At 41.9% G+C, this 7,582-nt stretch overlaps 1 long non-coding RNA gene across 2 annotated transcripts; it reads right to left on the bottom strand.

The window, feature by feature from the left end:
- Positions 3,818-5,106, bottom strand: LOC100522115. Of its 2 annotated transcripts, none has more exons than XR_002340869.1 (2): positions 4,612-5,106; positions 3,818-4,121 (listed from the first exon to the last, which is right to left on the bottom strand). It is a non-coding gene; the product is annotated as an uncharacterized LOC100522115 (long non-coding RNA). The 2 variants fall into 2 exon arrangements; XR_299664.3 differs by having other exon boundaries at positions 4,618-5,070.

Below are 7,582 nucleotides of genomic sequence, written 5' to 3'. Positions count from 1 at the left end.
CACATCCTCATGGATACTAGTCAGGTTCGTTACTGCTGAGCTATGACAGTAACTCCCCCTAGCATCCTTCTTAATGTGATATTGTTTCGATGGTCAACCAGTAAACCAGCCCTAGACTCATCCTTTAAAATAAAACTAAAATAGCTGAAACATGTTTTTCTGGATTTCAGATCCCTGAGGGGCCTTAGATGGAGATAACAGAAAGGCACTTCTCCACTTAGTCAGTGTTGTCATGGTTACCTAATGGTTCACAGGACTCACAAGTACACCTCGCTTATGAAGTATTATTTGCATTTCAAAGGAATCCAGTTTCAAAATTCCCTTCTAAAAATATTTGTTTCAGTGGGGAAAATGGCATTAAGTCTAGAAAAGTTGAAACTTACAATATCACATTTATATTTGCTGCAGGAATTTCAATAATAAAGGTTTTATAAGAGCTATAAGTGTATAGCTATAAAACATAGACTTCAGATCACAAATTCAGGCTTTGATTACAAGGAGCTCAGGAGTAATGGCTTTTCTTTCCCTTATCACCAAAAGTTCTATCCTTAGCACAAAGCTTCTTACACATTATTATCCACCCACAGGTAGGATAAACAAAGTTTAAAAGCATCCCAACCAAGTTGATGTGTTCTTATAAAAACAAGCAAACAAGGGATAATGGCTCCCAATTTTGATGGCGTTATCAACCACTCTTTACATAGTAAGTTAGGTTTCCTAATTGATCAAAGACCTTATATCTGATTTGAATTATGAAAACATGGCTGTGAGAGAAAATGCTCACTCTGAATGAAAATAGGCCATTAGCTGGGACTTGGGAGTTCTTGTCATTGTGGACATTTTTTAACAGACTCTTACCTACTATCCTATAATGTGCCATAATATTTAATTATCTCATGACATTCAAAGGTATAACTTTTAATTATAAATGAGACTGGTTAGGGAGAGGAGAGGGGAGTAATTGAATTACAGGGCAATTTATCAATTTTTAATGATTTTAATGAGATACTCAGGTTTTGGGGGGGTTGTGGGTTTTTTTAGGGATGCACCTGCAGCATATGCAAGTTCCCAGGCTAGGGGTTGAATTGAAGCTGTTGCTGCCAGCCACAGCTATAGCCACAGCAATGCCAGATCCAAGCCACATCTGCAACCTACAGCACAGCTCGCAGGAACGCTGGATCCTTAACCCACTGAGTGAAGCCAGAGATTGAACCCTCATCCTCATGGATACTAGCTGGGTTCGTTACTGCTGAGCCATGATGGGAACTCTGAGATACATGTTTTTAAAATGAGAAATTACTTATTCAATGACCCATAGGTATCCATCGAGTTTTGTTTAATTTTCTTACCCTCTCTTGACCTCATCTGTCAAGTTGAGCAAGATAACTTATGGTTTAAAGAGATAGGAACTTCTCCCCAGTCCAGAAAAATTCCCCTATTCTGGGAAAGGGCTAGTGAAGATAAAGAAATGAGGGACTCCTGAATAAGAGGATTCCTGTGCCCTGCCCCAAGAGTGCTTTAATGATGTGGTGAATCTCAGATAGGACAGCCATGACAAAAGGCTTAACTCCAGCTTTGACAAACATTTCTGTTCCTCTGTGGTAGAGCAGAAGCACCAGAGCTTTCAAACCTGAAATGAGTTTGCAATCTGAAACAGTGTGTGTCTCAGAAGACTATGTGAATGGGCCTGCCTTTCTGATACTCAGGCTCCCACATTTTGACAACACTCAAAGAGTAAGAGAACCACAAAAAATAAATAAAGCTGATATGTCTTTCATATTACTAAGATGAGGGCTCAAAGTTTAAATTCCTCCAAAGTACCTTCTATCCCCAAGAGCCCAGGGCTACCACATGGAAGTTAAATTAATGGGCAGCCTATTTGTCAGGCTAGCAAGGTCCCTTTGCCTTGACACTTGACCTCTGAGTGCATCATCTTGGACTGCCTAGGTGAACAACACCTGGCTTCCTCTAGCAACTTATCCACTAGTCTCAAGAATTTGGGAGAGTTGTATGGCAGTCAATTTAACACCTGTCAAAGCCAGAACCACAATCCTATATCTAAACATCCCTCAACCTTTGTACTTGCCTCCAATCTCATAGGCAGAACACATTTTTATGTGCTACAAGGTGTCCCTTCAAAATCTGTATGTTGAAGGAGGGGCTTTGATTCTTATTCAGGTTGCAGAGAGAAAATTATCCTCTGAGGGAGAGTGTTTCTGAGACAACCACTAGGAGATTAGAGAAGTATGCACACTCTCCTCTTTTTGTTTTGTTTATGGGAAAGTGGGCATTTCCTGATAGACTGCACTCATGAAATAACTCCACAGCATTGTTAGCTGAAGTTAAGCCTTCCTAAAGGGAGGATCACATGGAGAGGAAGCACATTTCATTGCAAGAATGCAGATTGGCTAGTTATACTACAGGTAGTAGGCACTATTGATGCTCTGTCCAGATTTCACTTACTGGGCTAGTACATCCATCCCTCTAGCTGCTATGAACATTAGTTGCTAAAGATTCATAGTCTCACTCTTCTCAGAGGATACCTCGGAGCTAAAACCCCTTCTCTCTCACACCAACTCAGCCATATGCCAAGGCTTTCAGTCAGTGGATCCAAAGCCTGTCTCCTTTGTCTCAAGATGGATCTCTTCTCTAATGTCCTTCACATCCCAGAGCTGCCCTGGAACTCAGGCTGAGGCTACACTTCAGCTGAACTACATCTATGCCTAGTTTCTCCCCTGTCCTATCCTGCTCCCCTCACCTCCGTACATATTTCATCTGAGGACACGCCCCCAATAAACCACTTTCAGAAGAATCCCCATGGTTCTGCTTCTAGGGAATACTACTTTAGACACAGGACTATCGATTTTTTTCATCTCTTTGGCCATCTGGGGTCTCTGCTTTCCCTTTCTCAGTCCAATCAATTCTCTACTTTTTTGCCTCAGAGAAAGTGTGTGGCAGGACTTCCCAGATTTTATTTCCCCCAAATCCAAGGTGAAGAATGTTCAGGGAGTGAGGAATTTCTCTCACACTAAAAAGAAATCCCCTCTCCCATGGGAGGGAAAAAGGGAGAGTTCTCTGAGCCCTTTGAGCAGATGAGACTATTTGCCTGATCTCTGACAACCCAAAAGAAAGAGTAGGAACCCGAGGCTACTGGCCACATGATGTACCTGGAAGGCTGGATACTATCCAGGAGGCTCCCAGCCTCACCAAATTCCTATGCCCTCTTTGCCAAGCATGGCACAAAAACTACCTAACTGGTCCTTCTGGAGACTGGAATGATGTGTATCACAGCTATAACTGGTGTGGAAAGACATCCTCTCATAAGTCTATGTATGGAGTTCCCATTGCAGCACAGTGGAAATGAATCCTACTAGTATCCATGAGAATGTGGGTTCGATCCCTGGCCTTCATCAGTGGGTTGGGGATCCAGCATTGCTGTGAGCTGTGGTGTATGTGATCTGTGGTGTAGGCCAGCAGCTGCAGCTCTGATTCGACCCCCAGCCTGGAAACTTCCATATGCCACGGTGCAGCCCTCCCCCCAAAAAAAGTCTATGTAGACTTCCCCTACAGTTATTTTTTAGAAAATAAAGCATGTAATATTTCTTTCCCATCTGAAAGACCAGCAAAAGAAGATTATGATTATTATGTTAATGAAATAACATGTTAAAAGACTGATTTATGAAGCACTTTTGTTTACTAACAAAAGGCATACCCCTGCAATGTAACCTGAAAAAAATAATTCCGGATCATACCCAGCATAATTGCAATAATGTTAAATACACACATCCACATTCTTGCACAGATAGAAAGACAAGGCTTAGTTAATTATCTGTGGTTTATTTCTTATTTTCTTCCTTACAGTTTCCTGTATTTTCTAAACTTTTTGTAGGCAGGATTAATGTCTTTCGAATCAGCTGGTCTCTTCTTGTTCTGCTCTCCACCAAACGTCAGTCGGTATATGTAGTACCAGGAGCCAGCCCCGACCACCAGGCCCGTAGCCATCAAGCCCAAATTCTGAGCACGGCCCATGTCGCAGCAGAAGCGAGTATCTCAGGGGTCTCCTTTCTCTCAAAGGCTAGTGAGAACCGGTCAGATGCGGAGTCTGAAACTGCAAGCTGTATCTAAGGGGCGGGGGTGTAGGGGGTGGGAGAAGAAAGAAGGAAATGAGGCTTTGAGCTTCTTTTTCTTTTGCATCATCAACCCACCTCTGATCGATGGCCCGGCAGACAGGGACAAACCAAAGCCAGAACCAGACCGGAACAAACAGGACACAGTGGGGACTCAGGGTTCTGGTGAATGCCGCGAACGCATCAACACCCAAAAAAGGGTTCAAACCTGGACCCTCCCCTGTAGGTTCAGGTGAGCAGGCCTGTCTCTCACCTCACAGTCCCCCATCGCTCCGCTCCCTGATAACCGATTCCTCCCCTACCCCCACCTCCTCCCGCTCTAGGCACCAACGCCAACCATTTCGTCTTCCTTTTACAAAGCAGGACAAGAAAAAGAGGCTGGGTTCGGGTGTCTCACCCGTGGGGGAACAGAGAAGCGCCTCCAAACTCGAAAATCAAATCGTACCCCCCACCCTCACTCCAGTAGTCTCCAACCAACACCCACCCTCACCGTGACCGACAGGAATCGGTAAGGGTTTCCTCTTCGTCCTCCTTCTTCTTTGCCCACAGTCACGCCACTCCAAGGCAATCCGGAGCTGGTTACCTGAGCAAGAACCGCTATCTGGACCGAGGCTTCAACACACCAGCTCCTGGTCACGTGAGGCGACGTCACTGGTGAGTTCGGGTCCCAAATTTCCCCTCCTATTATTAGCAAAGCAGAGGATGACCCGCCCCCCTCCCATCCCCCAGCACCACCTCCACCCCACAAGACACTGTGGCTCTTTTTAGTCATTGCACACCCAACAGATGTGTCCTCTTTGTTTACAAAGAGACATGTATCATAAACAATCGTTGAAAGGGACCGCATTTTCTCCTGGGCTACTGGCCAATTTTACTACTTCCCTGGGGAATGGTCCCCTCTTTTTCTCTGCTCCCTCCACCTTTTTTCTTTGGAATCACTAATTTTCACCTCTTCAGTTCTGAAAATACCAGGAAATAGGGATGGAGCAAGGGGTGTCAGGAAGGGAAGCAGAGAGTGGGGGTGGATTTTTAAAAATTTTCTCATTAGCACAATTCTCTTTCTTTTTTTCATTTACCCAAATGTGTGTTATTTTTATTATCAGAAAATATGGTAGAACTATTTTTATTTAAGAAAAAAAGATTATTTTTTAAAGGCAGGTTTCATATGATCATTCTCTCTACATAATGAATTTTATACATGCCACTCAAAGCAGTCTTTATGTCTTTTACATCTTGTCACATGACAAGACCCTGATTTAGCTAATCATTTATCTGAGAGTTTAAAAATCTGTTAATATAGCATAACCAACTAGGCTTTATTTCTGGACTACAAGAAAGTTGTTGCAAAGGCAATGTCTGAAAGCCATTCCTTTATTTATTCATTTATTCAACATATCTACTGAGCACCTGCTGTATTGTGTGGCCCTTACACTGCAGTGAGAGAGAAAAACGATAAACAAGGTAAATAAACAATATGAATAGTATATTGTAGTGACACATAATAAAAAAATTAAAAGCAGGAAAAGGAGATATGAAAAGTCAAGATGGGTTAAACTTTCAGATAGAGTGGCCAGAGAAGGAATCACTAGAAAGGTGACATTTGAGTAAAGACCTGAAATCAGTGAGGGATCTAAGTGTGGTGATATATGGGGAAAGAATATTCCAGGCAAGAGGACAAGTAAATATAAAGGCTCTGTGAAGGTAACAAGCCCAGAATGTTCCAGAAACATCAAGGAGGCCAGGATCGCTGACCTGGAGAGAAAGCAGTAGAAGACAAAGCAGAAAGGTAATAAGGTTCTGCTTGTTTTTTCCATTTTTTAGGGGTTTTTAAATTTTTTTTAAAAAAGTATAGTTGATTTACAATGTTGCCCCAATTTCTGCTGTACAGCATATATATATATATATATATATATATGAGTGTATATATATGCATACATATGTGTGAAGTGACCCAGTCATATGCATACACACACACACACACACACACTCTTTTTCTCATATTATCTTACATCGTGTAATAAGGTGTGAAGAGAGTAGGGCCTTGTCAGTTGTAGTAAGGACATTTTGCACTTACTCTAAACAAGGGGAAGTGGATGGAGAGTTTGAACTTGAGGGATGCATTAAGAATAAATTATAGAGAGACTAGAATGACAGGGAGACAGGTTTATCTACATCATTAACTGCAACAGCAAACTGAAGGAGACAATAAATCTTACAAAGCATTTGATAAACTGAATCAGTCAGCCCTAAATTTAAAAAAAACACAACTATGAGTAAAATAGGAATAGGTGGAAATTTTGTTTATGCAGTAAAGCAAAATTTTATATATATGTATTATACATACATAATTTAAAGAATTGTATATATAATTTAATGAATTATTCTTTGTTAAATTAAATTAAGTATAAAAGAAAATATCCTTAGTCTGATGAAGACTATACCAGAGGTTCTGACCTAGGAGATTCCTCACTCCTATGGGCTACCAAGACCACAGAATATGTGACTTACATCTACTCACTGATATTAATTCTTTCTACTACTTTTTGTGTGGCACTGGTAAACATAAGTAAAACTAACCTTGAAAAAGGATACAATATTAGAAACAGCAAAAGTTACATTAAATGTCTGGAGTTCCCGTCCTGGCTTAGTGGTTAATGAATCCAACTAGGAACCATGAGGTTTCGGGTTCGATCCCTGGCCTTGCTCAGTGGGTTAAGGATCTGGCATTGCCATGAACTGTGGCGTAGGTCGCAGACGCGGCTCAGATCCCGCGTTGCTGTGGCTCTGGTGTAGGCCAGCGGCTACAGCTGCGATTCGACCCCTAGCCTGGGAACCTCCGTATGCCGTGGGAGCGGCCCAAGAAAATGGCAAAAAGACCAAAAAAAAAAAAAAAGTTACATTAAATGTTGAGACATAACAGGTATTCCCATTTTCTTCCAGAACAAGATCAGGAGGCTCTCAAGCAGCACCATTAGTCAACATAGTTGTGGAAGGTCTAGTCAGTACAGCACATGCAGAAAAAGAAAGGACAAAAATGTTATAAATATTGGAAAGGAAGAAATGTAAAATATCTTCATTTAAAGATGGTTAAGTATACATAGCTCAAAAAACCAAAGGTGTCACTTGAAAACTATTAGACTAATAAAATTGTCATATAATAATATGTGAATATATAATAAATACATAAATAAATATATAGTAGTAGAACATTTTCCTTAAGCAGAAGCTTACCTATCAGAAATTGTAGTTGCAGGAGTTCCCATCGTGGTGCAGTGGTTAACGAATCCGACTAGGAACCATGAGGTTGCGGGTTCTGTCTCTGGCCTTGCTCAGTGGGTTAGGGATCCGGCGTTGCCGTGAGCTGTGGCGTAGGTCGCAGACGCGGCTCAGATCCCACGTTGCTGTAGCTCTGGTGTAGGCCAGTGGCTACATCTGCGATTCGACCCCTAGCCTGG

The sequence above is a fragment of the Sus scrofa genome, chromosome X (genome assembly GCF_000003025.6).
Source record: "Sus scrofa isolate TJ Tabasco breed Duroc chromosome X, Sscrofa11.1, whole genome shotgun sequence".
In the NCBI taxonomy this organism is placed as follows: Eukaryota; Metazoa; Chordata; class Mammalia; order Artiodactyla; family Suidae; genus Sus; species Sus scrofa.
Note: the sequence above shows the minus strand (reverse complement) of the source record. Positions and strands in the feature narration are given on the sequence as shown.